Source organism: Euphorbia lathyris, chromosome 9 (assembly GCF_963576675.1).
Source record: "Euphorbia lathyris chromosome 9, ddEupLath1.1, whole genome shotgun sequence".
NCBI classification, from domain to species: domain Eukaryota; kingdom Viridiplantae; phylum Streptophyta; class Magnoliopsida; order Malpighiales; family Euphorbiaceae; genus Euphorbia; species Euphorbia lathyris.
In genome coordinates, this window is record NC_088918.1 from 21,447,606 (window position 1) to 21,465,827 (window position 18,222).

General features: G+C 33.7%; 1 pseudogene; it reads right to left on the minus strand.

Annotated features, from left to right (window-relative positions):
• Positions 1-933: 933 nt before the first annotated feature.
• LOC136207287 (disease resistance protein RPS2-like) lies at positions 934-16,569 on the minus strand (annotated as a pseudogene).
• Between the last annotated feature and the right edge of the window lie 1,653 nt (positions 16,570-18,222).

Below are 18,222 nucleotides of genomic sequence, written 5' to 3' on the forward strand. Positions count from 1 at the left end.
CACTGGCTTATTCAATATGGGAATACAGTTTAAGAACTCTGCAACAGTCAGTTCTGCCGATTCTTCATTGATGTCCACGTGCACCATAATCGTTGTTCTATTCAGTACCATTGTAAGTTCTGTTTCCCTGACAGCTGTAACAGGAAATTAATATTTGTTCTATAGGATATGTCCATATGAGAATTCTGCTTAATCGGTAATAGGTCTGCGGCTCTGTAACGAAACCTCTAATCGAAGCACTGCTGTTGAGGAATAGAAAGCCAATGGTTTCAGATGCAACTGATAATGCAAGTCTGGAAGATCTAAGGCTACTTTTCATTGAAAATGTTGACCCAAGTGAGGAAGAAAACACTCAAATAGCCCCAAAGGCAAGCGACTTAAGGTTGCTAATGAGGAACCCTACGACAACCGTACACTACTTCTGGAGAAAATTTGATGACAAATTCATGAGACCCGTGTTCGGAGGACGGGGATTCGTTCCATTTGTACCAAGTTCACCAACAGGAGCAGCTGATGACAATACCTTAATTGAAAAGTAACCCAAGCATCGTAACGGCCAATTAGTAGTGAGACCTACAAAGACTTGCATGTCCTAAATAGTGTCTCTCTTGTTGGGTTCATGATCAAGTGCATTTGGGGGCATAAATTCGTGCAAAATGGATTCTGAGTCCGAGTATCGATAACGCATCGAAATTGGAAAATAATAGGTAGTTTTAGGAATTAAGTGTCTTTATGTTATCCAGTAGAAGGAAAAAAAAAAAGGTGAAAAAACTGAACCAAGTGTTAGCAGAACAAAAGAATGCAGTTAGAAGGAATGCAATAGGAAAAGTAATCCTAGAATTATCTGACAGACTGAGAAACACGACTCAGACGAAAAATTACAGACGTCCAAAAACTGCAGACTTTGATATCCATAAAAAATTACAAATGTAATACAAAGAGAATAAGAGATACATTCATACATAAAAACTGAAAGGGTACAACTATATATACATAGTTACATTCCTATGGTTAAGGATATTTTATATCCATACAGAACCATATATATCAGCAAAGCAGCCCCTATGCATTTACAGCAGCTATACAGATGAATAACTTTGATGTTTCACATGAGAATGAAGCATTTATAAATACAGATTACTCTTTGAATACAAATTTAAAACAAGAAAATAGGAAAACAAATGAGTTCTTCCATCAATCAAAAAAAAAAAAAGTTTGACATCAATTGGACAAATAAACCATAGAAATTCAATTAAAGGAATAAAAACAGCAATTTCAGTCCCAAACTACAGTATAAATAAATTCAAATTTGAGCACATTACGCCACTTCAATATTCTTCAACCTTTTCAGCAATCTGCAAAAATTGATATTGCAATAACTTTATTAGATATATTTTTCCAAACGCACAAATTGATTAACATCACATACCCAATCTTAGAGAGCCTTCAAAACCTGCAACCACAAGCTTTTTTGAATTCTAATGCTGATAAAGAAATGCATTGAAGACCAAAAAAAAAAAAGGAAATAAAATCCATAGAGAAACATTAACAATTAGTGCAAGTAAACGTGACGTACCGTTTCATCGAACAACTTTTGTATAGTAGCATTGAGGCTGCCATTCCAACACCATTCATCTTCATCTTCTGTAGTTTGAACACTTCCTAAATTCGGAGCCAATAATTCTCCCTGAACAAAAATCTCCATCTTGGGGCATTCTCGCATAATTACTTTTTCCAAAGAAGGGAAGTTGAAGGTTTCATTTCCTGAGCAGAATCTTGTGAGTTTTGGCAAACAATGAAGTTCCAGATGTTTCAGCTGACTGATTCCTATCTCTGCCTCCACTCCATCTCCTTCACTCACGACTATTTCCTCCACCATTTCGCACTCTGTTATTTCCAGTCTTGTGAGTTGCAACAAACTTCTAGCAGTAGAGGAAGTTATCAAATTTAACAATCCATGACATTTGGAAACTTTCAAAGTTTTCAGATTCTGGAAAGAAATCGATGATGGCACCAAAATGGTCAATTTGGTGCATTCCAATACTTCAAGAGCTTCCAGATGTGGAATCAAAGAACCTGGCTCATTCTGATCCTTGATCAGATGTCTCAGCTGGGGAAGCGTAGAAAGAATTAGTAGAAAGAATTAATCGTCTCAAGTGTGTTACGCTCTTCGAAGATTCTTCCTCATTAAACGTCACTTCTTGTGAGAATAATTCTTCAAAGGAAGCATCACTTACAAGAAGCTCTTCCAGATTGGGTGATCTCTCAAGGAATCTGGATGGAAAAGTAGAATACTCAATAGGAAAGTGCTTCAGATCAAGAACCTTTAGACTAGAAAAGAACTCATGACTTGCTGCTAATTCTCCATCCCATATCTTCTTGATATTGTTGCTCCAATCCAGTCTCAATTCCTTTAAGCTTTGGCATTTAACCTGGGAAATTAGAGCAAAGTAGAAAAATAAAAATAAATACATGACTTGCTGAAACTGTAATTCAGATTAACTGCATATTTGACAAACTTACCTTTCCAAGGAAGATGGAATTTCCATCAAATTTAATTGGCTCTTCTTCTTCATCAGTCGAGGAAGTAAATACTTCTATCTTTGGACAGTCCATTACATTAATTTTTTCCAAGGATGGACATTGCACAATGCCTCTTCCTGGACGGAAAACTGTCAGTTTGGGCAGAGTGTCAAGAACAAGTGAATTTAGCTGTGGGAAACTGATCATGTCATCTTCTTCTACTCCTTTTGAAATGATCTCTTCCACTGAAACACAATTTTTCACTTCCATTTCTTGCAATTGCACAAGTCCTTGAGTCATGGATGGAGTGAATATCATGGTCAAGCTGCAACAGTTGTGAACCTTGAGCGATTTAAGGTTTTTGAAGTTCAATATTAGTCCAGGATGCTCATTCCATACTTGTCTCAGCCTTGGCAAATTGATCAAATGAAACCTATTTAACTTGGATAGAAGCTACTTTCTATGTCCTTGAGCCTCATCACTTAATCCTTGTAGATCAAAAACTTCTTCCAATAATTCACAGTTATTTACTTCCAGCTTGTCCAAATAGTTCAAGTACTCCAGTAAATTAGACTGTATTGCATATGAGGAAAATACAACCTCGTCGATCACCAGTGAATTTAAATTGCAGAAGATCTCTACTGGAAGTTCATTGTGTCATCTGTCTTTCAAGTTTGAAAACTCAGACAGTTTCACATTCTGCAGCCCCCGGAATCCAACCTTCAAAATTCAAAATACTGCCGTTAGTTACAACTTACAATATAACATTTTATCAGTTATAGAAATTTGGTCAATCCAAAACATACCATCTTGTTGTACAAGAAACTCATAGTCGAGTTAAGATTGCCAAGTCAATCTCCTACCTGCTCTCTTTTGTCTTTTTTTACTTTCTAACAGTGGTGTGCTTGAGATTCCATTAGAAAAGAACTCCATCTTGGGGCATTGGTTCACAACTACATTTGTCAAAGAAGGGAATCTGAAACTGTGATTCCCTGAGCAGAAACCGGTGAGATTTGGCAGATCATAGAGTTCCAAAATTTCTAATTTGATGAAGTTAATCTCATCCGTTATTTCATCTCCCTCATCTGATTCTGATATAATGACTTTCACTTTATCGCATTTGCTTACTTTCAATTTCTGGAGCTGAATTAGACTTTTTGCCGTTGAAGACGTCACTAAGCTCACTAATCCTTTGCACCACTGGATTTCCAAGGATGTTAGACATTGGAAAGAAGCAGAGGATGGTGCTAAAATGATTAACTTATCACATTCATGAATAAATATACTTTCAAGAGTTTGAAAGACTTGGTTCCACATGGTCTTTAAATTAGGAAGAAAGTGCAATGCCAACGAATGCGTTCTTGCAGGAATCATTCCACATTTCTCATCTCCAACTACTCCTTCAGTTGGGAACAGCTCTTTGATTTTACTGGATACCACAGAAAGTATTTCCAAATTGTGGAATATGTGAAGAAGATCATATGGAAAAACTGCAGACTCTTCATTGAAAAGATTGAACTCAACAACTTTGAGTTTGTGAAACAAATCCGCTGGAAGTCGGCCTTCACGTATCATCCCAACTTCCTTGGCATTTAGAGCTAATTCTTCTAAGTTCAGGATGACCTGGGACTAATCACATAAAACAAACTCTAGTTTATTGAGGGAAGATATATACGTATTACATAAATGGCGTTCAAATACATCACTAAACAATAGAAACCACTAATTTTGAATGAAGCAGATAATAATCTAATGTCTGTAAACATGCAATTAGATAAGCAAACGCACCAATATAGAAGTTCTAAACATTCTGCATTACATATTAGTGACTACATTTAAGATCATAGAAGAGCAAAATTGGAATCACTAAAAACACATAATAAAGTCCTGAGTTTTGACAAGACTAACTACTTGTCCCTCTATCCATAATTTTATATAAATGATAAGTTTATTCTTCTACCATTAATTAATTTATATAGATGTTCTTTAATTAAGTTTTATATAAAAAAAAGTTATTATATTAATGTAAGTATGAAAGTTATATTAGTTATAATATTATATTATTATTTAGTTTATTTTTAATTAAAAATATATAATCAAATTTATAAGAATATAATATTTTAATTTAAATAATCGTGAATTTATTTTTCATATAATATTTTATTTTATAGGATGTTTGTAGTTTATGTACCATTATACATATAATCAATAATATACAAAAAAAAAACCGTTTTTTACTGAATTAAATAATATTGGCTTGAGTGGTTAAGGATCTCTTAAACCAAAAATATATATTATATGAAAGATATATTGAACGAAAATACTAAATTATTATTTCAATAAATAAATCAAGTATGAACGATGTGCCTCAAAATTTGGTGGGACACTCTTCAAAATTTTATATTTAGAGAAACCAACCCACTCCATAAATAGAGAACCAACCCATATAGAGTACGGGTTGGAGATGCACATAAATAAATTTACTTTTCATAAAAAAAAGAGTTTACACATACCATTTCATGGAACAGAGTCGGTAGGTGAAATTGATAGCATTGGGTGATATATAATTGTTGTAATGCTGGCCATTCTGAGGTATAAGTTCCTGGGTAAAATGTTTCAAGTTTAATCTTCTGAGTTGTAATTCTTTCATTTGAGGAAATTGAAACGCAGATGCATCTTATATTTGTTCCTCATCCCCTGCAACGATTTTCTTGATTCCCGAATCTGCTACAAAAAGCTTTTCTAGATGCACAAGACCTCTTGCTACGGAGGCTGGAAACACACTTTCCAGACTTGGGCATTCACGGATACACAGTGAGCTTAAATTGTTAAAGTCGAGAATTCCTTTGGGGTCTTCGTTCCATACATGCTTTAGATTTGGGGTATTAAATACCACTAGTTCTTTCAGTTGAGAAACTGCTATACCACCTCTTTCTATCTTCACATTAATCAAAGCTCGGATGTCAAACACCTCTGTTAGAACATCACAGCCATATATAATTAACATCTCAAGGTTCTGAAATCTTGTGAATTCCAAATTGTTTGGGAAAACTTTCACCACTTCTTTTGCATTTTCTACCCTCAATCCTCTGAGTTTGCAGAAGGAATCTTCATGGAGTTCATTACCACACATTACCTTCAAGCTTTCTACTCCGGAAATTATCAGTTGGTCTAAGTTAGGGAAATCAACCTGCATCATTCATTATTCTTTGTCAAATTCCATCAAATAAATATGAATCAATACAAAAAGTTCATAAAGTAACCACAGAATAAACCTAAATATAACATATAACATATATAGATGGGAAGCATGTGTGTTGATGTTTAAGATTTTTGACGGACCAAATAATTAAATAAATGACTAAAAGGAGAAGAGACCTTTTCATCAAAAAGAATAGTATTGGAATCATGTTGTTGACCAGCTGCATTACTTTACTCTAGAGATCACAGATTCCTTGGGATTTTACATTTTTTTTTAACCATACAATAATAGGCTCTTAGCTCTTAGAGTTGTACCACGAAAATAAATTTCACCCTACTTAATTAGGCTATATTTGGTATAAAAATGATATTGTTTGGTAACAAATTAAAATGATAAATTTCATTTCAACGTTTCTATAGTAATTACATGGAATATTGTTATTCTAACCATACGAATTTAAATATGGGTTTAAATACGGGTTTATCGATTACTTCTTCAAGTGCATAATACAGTTGAGATAGTAGCGAAAGAAATTGAACCACAAATTTGTATTATAGGTCACATTGCTCCTACGTCAAGATTGTTTGACATGAGGAATGATTGTTTCACGAATTAAGTGCAACGTCTAGAGAGAGTGTGTGTGGCCATGCAGGAGAGAGAAAGAGGAATTTCTACTTTTTGTAGACGAGGACAATTTACTATCCATAACATTTGCATGGAGGGAAACTGAATTAAGTTGCCCCTGCAAAAGTTCGTAAATTTTGGAAGACCTTTCAGCTTTAAACGGTTCAATTTGCGGAATATCATCTCTTCAGTGTCTCCTTCTATTCTTATAACTTCTTCCATAGATTTGCAGTCACATATCACAAATTCTTTTAGTTGAGGAAGACTCTTAACCATCGAAGATGTCAACACAGATGCTAAATTTACACAACCTTCAACAATAAAGGTTGTCAATTTGTCAAATGGACAAAACTCTAAGTTGTGGTTGTGCCATATCTTCTCCAGCTTTATGGATGACAATTTCAGTTCTACCAAATTGGGGAATTGAATCTGCCAAACATATTTTTTTTATAGAATTAGATTTTGTTATTGTCTAATGTGAAAAAATAAGATCGGTCACATCATATACAATGTCCTCAACAACTAAGACTTCAATCTAGCTCCTAAATACTCCAATGAGTAGCTTGTTGATAACATCTTTTTTATTTGTCTAGTACGTACAATTTACAAAAGCTATTAAAATTATTACTCTAGCTTATCACAAGAATTTAATCTAGCTTGTGCTGTTTTTATTTATTAAGTTCATGAATTTAATCTGCGTTGTGCTATTTTTATTTTGGGATAAAGACCAAATTTAATCCTAACGTTTTAACAAGGAAACTGCAGATTTAGCCTTAACTTATAAAATGGTCAAACTGTCTAAAATATTTTCTATGTTACTAGTATAGTTACAAAAAAAACCAACCAACAATGTACAGAAGTGCTTCAATTTATAGACAAACTTGTATAGAAAGTCTGGTGTGATAGTTAAATAACAGTCAAACCAGTTTTTTTCAAATTTTTGATAGAGCACGGCTATAATTGATCTTGCTTGTAAAAGTTAGCGTTAAATTTACACTTTCATATATTATGGCTAAATCTGCACTTCGCTCAAAACATTGGGGTAAAAATTGACCCTTATCCTTTTTATTTTTTAATGTAGCCAGGTGTCACAATTCATCAACAATTAAATACAACTCATTGAACTAGCTAAGAGTAAATTTTATAACATAAATATCGGAGTAGAAAGATAGAACCTTTTTGCCGAAAAGATTTTCAAATTCATCCACCAATAAAATTTCTGCAGAAGCCTCATTAACGGGAGAACAAAAGCCTTCAAGCCGGGCTAGATCTTCTAGCGTCAACGTGTGTAATTGAGTGAGCTTGATTGTTTCATCTTCATAACTCACAACAACAATCTCTTTCAGGATTTCACATTCACTCACATTAATTTGTTGTAGCTGGACAAGGCATTTAAACATAGAGAATGAAAACAAATTCTTCAATACATTGCATTTCCCCACCTTCAACTTCTTTAAGCTAATAAAAGAGCTCGTTGCAAATGGGCCATACCAAATCTTCTCCAATTTGTTCAAATTAAGTAAAGATAACGACTCAAGACTTGGAAAAGTGATGATGTCACCCATTCTTGTCCTATCTATGATAAATTGTATCTCATGGCAGTTTTGGATTTGAGATGCTTCAACTCCGAAAAGCCTTTGACTTTCTAATTTGGGGAGCACATTTTCCACGCCCTTGAGATCATCCAAATACAGATCTTTAGTTTCTATCAACAAGGCCTTTATCCTCTCCAATTCAAAGCCAGCATTGAGCTTGAGTTTCAGTATTTTGGAACTATCATCGTTACCATAATCATCCCAACTATCCCCAATTAAAATTCTGAATCTTTCAAACTTCCTATGAAACAAATCCACAGGCATGATCTTTGCATCCATAATATGAATTTCTAAATTGATTAGCTTAGACAAAGTATTCAATTCAGAAAGACTAACATTATTTCTTTTGCTAGTATGATCTTCATCCTCCCACTTAACAAAGCAACCCAACATGCACAACTCTTCTAATTTGGTCAAGCAAATTAATATACCTGGTGGAATCACTTCAAGTCTTTGACATTTACTTAAATCCAAAAGTTGTAAACAAGTCAAGTTCCTGATTTCGGTTGGCAGTCGAACTATGTTGGAACCAATTAAACTGAGAACTTGCAACTTCTTTAGTTGTCCGATTGCGCTTATATCTTCAAAAACACAACTATCCAAGCACAATGTTTGAAGGTTCCGAAGAAATCCAAGTGATGATGGTAATGGTAACAAATTCACATATGATAAATCCACAAGTTTCAATTTTTTTGTTCTATTAAAAAACTGGTCTGGGATCTTAAGTGAGGGATCAACATTGTAGAAGATAAATGACTCAAGTTTTGGGCATTCTAATACTTGAGGGAGATCAGGGATTTTGGAATGTGGCAAAGAAATTGCAGTGTATGGTTCAAATGCGTCAGTCTCTGGCCATTCTTCCAGCTCGGTTTGAGAAGCTACAGTGAAGACATGATTTTGCTTGGATGCAAATACTGTAGCAAAACTTTAAACAACATCATGCATTCTGACGGAGTCACTGTTGTGGCCTTCCAATAACAAACATGACCTTTTTAAGTCATTGACCAGTTTAAGTAGTCTGTTTCTTAGAACGCTCATCCTAGTGCATTTATGAAATAAGCCCAAGCCCTTCACATATTTCACCAAGTCTCTGATGGCTATGCTGGATGCAACTGCTTGTGCACAAAGGATTAACAAGGACTTGGCATCATCTCCCAAAAACTTGTAACTCAACTCCAAGGCTGAGTAAACCTGTGCATCCATCCCCTTGTCGTCGAATTTTTGCAGCTGTTCCAAGGCATCCTTCCATTCTTACAACTCCTTATCTCTCAAAGAGGTTGCAACTGCCACGATAAGAACAGGCAAACCTGCACATCTACTTGCCACTGCAAGTGCAATTGATTGTAATTCTGAGTTTTTAAAATCACCAGCCTTCTTTTGAAATAGTTGCCATGTCTCTTCTTCTCCTAAAACTTGTAGCAGAAAATGTCTCTGCACACCCATCTCCAATAATTTATTTAGATCCCTGGACGTCATTAATATTTTACATTCTTTATGCTCATCCAAATTAGGAATTCCTATCTTCTCCAATTCCATCTTCTTCCAAATATCATCTAGAACAATAAGCACTTTATCCTCTTGTTTCAACCGTGAACGTAACCTTGCTGCCCTTACTTCAATGGAATCAATGTCAAACTTGAGACCTAACCAATCTGCAATTTCTTGCTGAATTCTGCTCAGGTCCCAACTGTGGGTCACATTTGCTATAGCCACAGCTTTGAAAATTCCTTCTTCTTTGACTTGTGCAATGACCTGTTGTTTCGCGAGTGTAGTTTTACCCACACCTCCTAAATCATATACCCCAATGAAATTAACATCATCATTCCTCAATGCCCCTACAATTTCCTCCAATACTTCCATTCTTGACTCTAACGACTCGTAACTTTTGACAGGCTCCAATGCCTGCACATCCAGAGGAAGGGAGATTTTAGGAATGAAATTTCTTTCTTGTTGAATTGCTGCAAGTCCTGGTGTCTGCTTCTTTGCTTTTCTGCCAAATTGGTGACGAACCTTCAAATTAGGACAGCAACCCATGAAGCAGCTCTTTCTGGAAGTGTCATTGCCTTTAAGGATCTCCTCTGCTGCTTCAATTGCGCCATCCGCACTCTTTAACCAGATAGTTGCAGTATCTTCAATTTCTTCCCCGTTCTTTCTGGCCTCATCCATACTATGTAGCATGCTTTGTCTTTCAGCTTTCAGCTTTAGAAGTTGCTGCTCAAGGTCTTGGACGTTGCTTTTGTAGTTCCATATGTATCCAATTTGACGCCACACCGAATCGATTGCTTCATCCGTAACTTTAGAGACGATAGCATCAGCAAATGGGCCTGCCACTTCCATTTTCTGTTTTTCCAAATTTGAAATGAAAAAAGGGGAAGAAAAATTAGCAACTGAATAGTGTTCACATGTACCAGAGTCAACAAATTAATTTGGACATTAATTTATTAGAATGCTACACGTGGACATTAAAATCATTCTAAAATTTGGATTTAATAAGCTTCAATACTAACCAAATCCATTTGGTCACTCAGGATCCATATAAACATTATGGATTTAATTTGTTCAAATTTGTTTATACTTTTCAAATTGGAATAAATACTTTCCTATTTTAATAAAAAGTCCTATACAAATCAATTTAGAAAGTTCTAATCAAAAAGTAAATTAACCAAAACCTGATGGACTATCAAATAATTTTGATATTTTAAAAACTAATAAGTAACTTGAAACTGAAAATTTACTCTATATATATAATTTTAATTATACAGATTATATTGGTAGAAAATAATTAGATGCAATACTTTCTATTAAACCTTTGAAGGATATTTACACAAATTACAAACTCCTATAGGTAGTAGAACAGTCATACAGAACAGAATCCTATGTGTAGACACACTCTCCTATATATGGTAGGATATCTATACAATAGACTAAGAGCATCTCCAACAGCCTCTTAAATTGGCTCTTTAAGTTAAAATTTGAGGAGGGAGAACAAAAAATCAGCTCCAATAGCCTCTTAGTGGCTCCTCAAATCACTAAGAGGAGCCTCATCCTCTCTATTAATAGAGAGCCTCTCTCCACCTCTTAGTGCCTCCTAACTTCATATTTTATTAATAATTTATTATTAATAAGTCTCTCTCCTCATACTATTGGCAATATAACAATAAATAATAATCTTAATAATAAAATAATAAATAAAGAGTGAATATAAGGAGCATTGTTGGAGATGATATATCTTAGTCACTTCAATTATTTATATTATTTATAGAGAACACTAAGAGTCTCTTGGAGATGCTCTAACAAGGAAAAGAATTTAAACAGGAATTTTAATCTAACTAAACAACTCATACGTCAACACTCCCCTCAAGTTGGTGCATAGATATGCACAACTTGAATAATGTTTCATAGAACTAACTACTTGAGACCGCATGAGTCATTATATCTGCTAGTTGGTCTGAACTTTTCCTATATGAAATTTTAATTTGACCAGAATCCAAATTGTCTTTAATGTAGTTCCCGTCAAGTTCTACATGCTTAGTTATGTCATGTTGAATTGGATTGTTTGCAATCTCAATGGCTGACATATTATCTCAGAACAAGACCATATAGGTTTTTTCTGGTCCATACCAAAGTTCTTCTAAGAAAAATTTCAACCAAGTGAGTTCGGTTGTTCCATGATGCATTTCATCTGCTTTTGTATATGAGGCATTTCATTTGCTTTTGTATACGAGGTAGAATTTATGGGAGCCATGTTTGCAATATGAGGCAAAACCAAATATTTTTTATAATTTATCGAATTTCTCAGTTCGAGGTTCCTCACACACCCTTTAGGTGGATCATCTTCCAATTAAAATTTTTTACGTAGAGTAAGACTCAAACTCAAAATTTTTTGTTTAAGCGACTTGAAGTCCTTAAGCACTCATGCCAATACATTAATTGATTTAGCAAAAAAAAAAAAAGTTAAATATTACTACATTATTGGTTTTAATATATAGATTTATCAAACATTGTGAACACTAAACTGATTGGTGGTAGATAAGTAAATTTATCATTTTATTTACAACTATTTCATAAAATAAACTTTTTTAACATATTGCTATTATTTATATATATATAATAACATATAAATTACAAATACCACATGAAATAAAGAAAAATAAATTTACTATTATATAAATTAAAACCAATAATGTAAGATATATATATATATAATGACATATAAATTGTAAATACCACATGAAATAAAGAAAAATAAATTTAGTATTATATAAATTAAAATGTGATATATTATTATAAATTTAGTTACATATTTTAAATTAAAAATATGGAAAAGTACAAAAATAAACTATGGTTTAGGCCATTTTCAAACATAAATTATTTGGTTTAAAAGTTGACAAACATGTGTTAAAAAAAAGTCAAAATGATAGTCAATGGGATATTTTTATTTATTTATTATCCTCCTTATAACGAAGTAACATAAATCTTAATTCTAATATTCAATTTGAAGTAGGGGTGGCAACGGGGCAGGGCGAGGGCGGGGTTGCATCCCTCACTCCATCCCTAATATATTCGGGTGCGGTTTCGGGGAATCCCAAAATAGTGTACGGAGATTTTTTAGCATCCACACTTGTCCGCAGGATTGTCCACATGTGATGGGGAATCCTCAAACCCTAAATAAAATATATGCTTGGTACCATCACAGATTCTTCTATATGCTGTTATTTACCGCGATCAATCTCAAAAATAGTTACTTGGACCATATCTTTATCAAGGAACTTAACATGTATGGTATGCAGAGGGAGAGGTTTGTTGATATGCAACTCAAACAAATATAGCTTTTATTTTTTCAAGTGGTACTTTACTTACAATATATTTAGGTCACTTGAATTTGAAAGATAGTAAGCTTTTTATTAAGAAATTTTATTAAGATTTTTATTTTTAATTAAAAATAATTTATTATTAGAGTATATGTATTGAGGGCGAGCCTTGGCGCAACGGTAAAATGTTGTTGTCGTGTGACTGAGAGGTCACGGGTTCGAGTCTTAGGAGCGGCCTCATGTCAAAAAATTGGCAGGGACGTGTAGTGCACCGGGCCGCCCATTAGAGTATATATATTATCTTTTATATAAATATAACATATTATTTTTTTGCGATTTTTCGGTTATTTCTACGTGCAGTTTTTGGGGGCGAGGAACCGTCTAAATTTAATCTTCGGGAGTAAAATTTCGTCCATCCCTTTGCCACCCCTATGTTTTTATCATTTGTATGATTTGTTGAATTTTTTAAATTGATTACGAACTTCAAATAATCTAGGAGAAGAAAAAGACTAATCTACCTACCAATTTTAAGAAGTTATTGTTTGTACAACTAAAAAGGCTCGTCTCTAATGGAAAACTTGTTAAGATTAAGAATTCCTTCCAAGTCTACTTATATGATGCAAAAGCACCGGCAGCGGCCAAGCCAAAGGCCAAGAAGGAGGCTTCTGGCAAGAAGAAAGTTAGTGATCAAGATTTCTTTATAAATCATTTTCATGTCATTTGTTCTGTTTCTTCTATGAAACAGCTTTTTTCAGTTCTAATTATATTATCCAAACATTTCTCTCATAATTAACATTGTTATGGATAAGATACTCCACTAATTTAGAAGAAAAAAACTTAATTTCAATGTTTGTTATGTGGATTTTGGACTTTCAATTATTAGAATTGAAGATTTGAGCTTCGATTGTATGGAAGATGGACATGAGAGCTTGAGGAGAAAGAGAGCTTGAGAAGGGAGAGAATTTGAGAACAGAGAAATGGAGTATAAAATAGTGATCGGATAGAAAAGAGAAATTATAAAAAAAATACAAAGATAAAAATATTACTTTAACATTTTTGATTTTTTTAATACCATTAATCAATCTGGACGGTCTTTATTAACAGAATCAACCTCAATATATATGTTTGTCAACTTTTAAACCACGTAGTTTATGTTTGAAAATGACACAGAGAATTTATGTTTGTACCTTTCGCTTAAAAGTATACTAAATAATAATATAATATTGTAACTGATATTACTTTTAATATAATAAAAAATTATACAAAACTTAATAAAAAAACATCTATATAAATTAATTAATGGTAGAAAGATAACTTTGTTATTTATATAAAATTTATAGATGGAGTGACCAAATAATTAGTTATGTCAAAACCCATAGACTTTATAATGTGTTTTTAAAAGGAGAAAAACTAACATACAAACTCATGGACTAATAAATCAGTTACTTAATATATTATTGTTTTTATTATTTTTAAGGGTAAATAATTATTTAATCCCTAGAGTTTTAGCTATTATATCAGTCATTCCTTGTATTTTTCACAAAGAGATAATGGCTCTGTTTGATAAATAACTTTTTGATGTTAAATTGGAGGTTTGAGCCACTTTAGAGGTTTTGACTAGTCAAACCTGTAATAGTGGTGTTTGGTGAAAGATGTTTGAAAGAGCTTATTGAGTCCAAAACGCTAATTTTGAAAAAATTGATTTTAGGAGCTCTTTCAATTAGCTTATTGCTCCATCTATTTTTAAGGATATTTTTACCCTTAATTACTACCCTTTAGCCTCAAATAAAGCTAAGTTTTACCAAACAAGTTTACACAATCAGCTAGTTAAAACAGCTAATGTAATCAACTAACAGCTATTTGCCAAGCAGTTTTGCTCCTAACGTTATAAATAGTACAATTGAGGCCTAATGTTGTTAATCAAGAAAAAGGTACCAAAATAAATTTGAAGATAAAATGCTTAAGTTCGATGACATATTTGGATTTTAATCAAGAAAAAGATACCAAAATAAGTCTCAGTATTTTTTTTTTTTTATAAAGTCCCAATATTTATCAAATGACACAATTAAAAGTGCCACTAAGAAAAATTAACACATCATATGATTGTGTCAACTCTCTACACTTGCGTTCAAGATTGTTTGGTGATAATCATTTACTTAAGCTCAATGACATTTGGATTTCAATCAAGAGAAATTGAAAAGCTATTACGATAAAATAATAGGATAAGGTATCAGAGGCTTGATCCGGTCCGGCTAACCTATGCTTTATGGCATAGGATAAGGTATAATTAATACCTTTTTTAGTTCAAAAGATGTTTAGTTTTTCTAGGTAATCATATACAATAATTAATATTTTCACATAAAAAATAAAAGGTACTACATTTATTTGGGTTCCTAAACTAAAGTTTCAAAATCAATTAGGACCCTAAACTATCAAAATCATCAATTAAGTTTCTAAACTAAGCAAAAATCATCAATTAAGTCCCTAAACTAAGCAAAATGGGTTTGAGAAAGAAGGTAAGAAATTATTCAACCGAATGATTTTCGATAAGGCCTCAATTGAAGTTTTTTATTTAGAATGAGGACTCAAGAGAGAAAATGAATTTTTAGAGTGGTGTTTAAGTACCAATGTAAAATTTCTCAAAATTAAGTTACATTGTGTTTAAGATTCTGAACATGTAAAAAAATTTGTGTCTAATCAAACAAATAGAATTTAAGAATGACCTAATATGCCAAAAAAAATTAGAAATTTGAATTTAGAGTGGGCTAACATGTCAAAAAAAAATTGAACTTTGGATTTATAGAGGCCAAACAGGCCAAAAAAAATTTGAACTTTGAACTTTGGATCTGGAACAATTTTGAAGCGCTAGTTCAGCACCCTGAGCTAAATCTCTTGGAGACAGAGGCCGGAACCACCACTGCCTCAAAATTTGTGCAGATAGGGACCGAAACTACTCGTGGTCATGGTGGTTCGGACGGCCGGACCCCTCTATCCGCCCCTGTTCTCACTAACAAATTGGTTAACTAAACTGTTAATGAAATGATAAACGCATGTTAATCCTTAAAATATCAAAAGGTCATTGATATAATCTTTAAAATCTTAAAAGTTTAGGGGATTAAATATAATTTTATGGATTAAGTTTAAGGTTTGAAAGCTTACCTCTTAACTAATTCTGGTTTCAGAGTCTTTGATTTTCCTCGACGATCAAATAACACAGGAGTACAAACTGCTGATCGAGAATGGCTGACTGAGAAGGATCGAGTAAAGATCTTCAGTTCATTTATTTATTTTAAGAAAAGGTAAAGGCTAAAACTGAAGCTAATAAAGTGAAGATCCAAAATAAAATAAAAGGAGCGGACTGTAAAAGTCTAGCTCTGTTTGTTTGAGCTTTATATCAAAAATTCAGAATTTGTAGAGATGTTCAGTTTTTTCTAAAAATCAGTCTCAGATTTGAATAATAAAAGCTCAGATCTAAAAGAAATTAAAGAAGAGTTCAGATCTAAAAGAAATTAAAGAAAAGCAACACTACGGTACCTTACTTTTCTTTCTTTGAGCTGTCGATCCCTAAGAGTTCTCATCGGCGATCGACAAGAGCTGAAGGATCTAGTAAAAGGTGTTCATTAGATCTCAGTCTGAAAAGATTGAATAGTAAAGTAAAACAATAATCTGAATTGAAAACACTAAATTTTACCTTTGAGCTATCAAAGAATGGGTCTGGTGTTTTCTTCGAGGAAGCACAAGTAAGGGAACCGCAACCACCATTTTCATTTCTTATAGTGTACTAGAGCAGTCAATGAGTCAATGAATAGAATGTTGGGGTATATCAACCAATCATTGTATCCCTTATCAACCAATAAATATATATATATATATATATATATAAATTAATTAATTAGTTGATCTCGTATTATTAAATGCTTGTAGAATTTAACCGTAACATTTGAAATGTATGTTAAGTCAATTTAGGATATTATTATAAAATATATTTATTTTGTGTATTATTCTAAGCTTCTTCTTCTTATGCTTCCTTCTTGGCTTCTTTTGTTAATGTCCGGCCCTAAAAGCGTTATGAGTGTGAATTTATAGCATCACTGAATGGGGTGAGAGCTACAGTCATAGGTGTATTGTGATGTTAGTAAAAAAAAATGGGGGGTTCGATGCACGTCTCAGATAGGTGTATTGTGTTATCGGATTGGATCTCGGATGAGTTTATTGATCTCGGGTTTACTTGTCCTCCTTTTATTTGGTTCAAGGGTTCGTCCCCATGGACTAGGGTGGCTTGCAGACTCGAGAGAACTCTTTGTAACTCTGACTGGCGCCTTGTGTTTTCGAAAGCGACAATTCGACAGCTCCTTCAGAATAGGTCGGACCATTCCCATTCAGATTCCATGTTGCTTGGCTCGAGCATCCCCGCTTTTTAGAATTTTTTTTTTATCATACTTGGCATGCGAGTACTGATTTGACGGCGGATCTACATCAATTCACCCAGCCGATGAAAGATTGGAATGTCAGCACCTTTGGCCATATCACGTCTAAGAAAAAACGTCTCTACGTCGACTTCAAGGGGTGCATGTTGCGCTTGCTCGCACTGTGAATAGGGGATTGCTTCGATTGGAGAATAGGTTATGCGGGAAACTGAACGAAGTCCTTGCACTAGAAGATATTATTTGGTGTTAGAAGGCTCGCATTAAATGGTTGAATTATAGAGATCGGAACACAAAAAATTTCCACATGTCCACTTTGATTCAGTGGCATCAGAATAAAATTGAGGGGCTTAGGGATGCGGATGGCATTTGGCATTCGAACCAGAGGGAATTGCAAGTGATGGTTCGAGAGTTTTTTCACAAGCTGTACAGCAAGGACACTGACATTCGACCTCCCCTGGCTACTGAGCATTCCTTTCCGCCCCTTGATAATGGCACGGTTACGGATATCTTCCGAGCTTTTGATTCGGATTACGTACAATGTGTCGGTGTGACATAATTCATAGGCATTGGTTCTTGTAAATTGTGTTATACTTTGATTTATCTTGTATACATATACTATTTGTGTCACATTAATAAAGGCATTAATCTAGTTCGTTTATATATTATGCTATAATATGATTAGAGTATCCATTAATTGACAATCGTAAAACCTTATCCCAAGTCTATTCTAATCATGGGAATGAATAAAACCATAGACTTGTATAGTAGTATACTTACCAGCCATAGTACTTATAATCAGTTCTGAATATGGGTGTGTGTTGTGAACATGTGACTGGATCGATCCCCCTGAGAAAATTACGTGGTGGTCATGTCATAAATTTTCTTAAGTAGATCTCTAATTGTCTTCAGACCAGATTCCATTATAATATCATTGTGGAATCCGGTTCACTTTAACATACGTCTAATAGGTCTATAATAGGATGCCAAATACGGGCATGAATGGGTGAACAGGTGAACATATTGAGATTGATAGTGAAGTG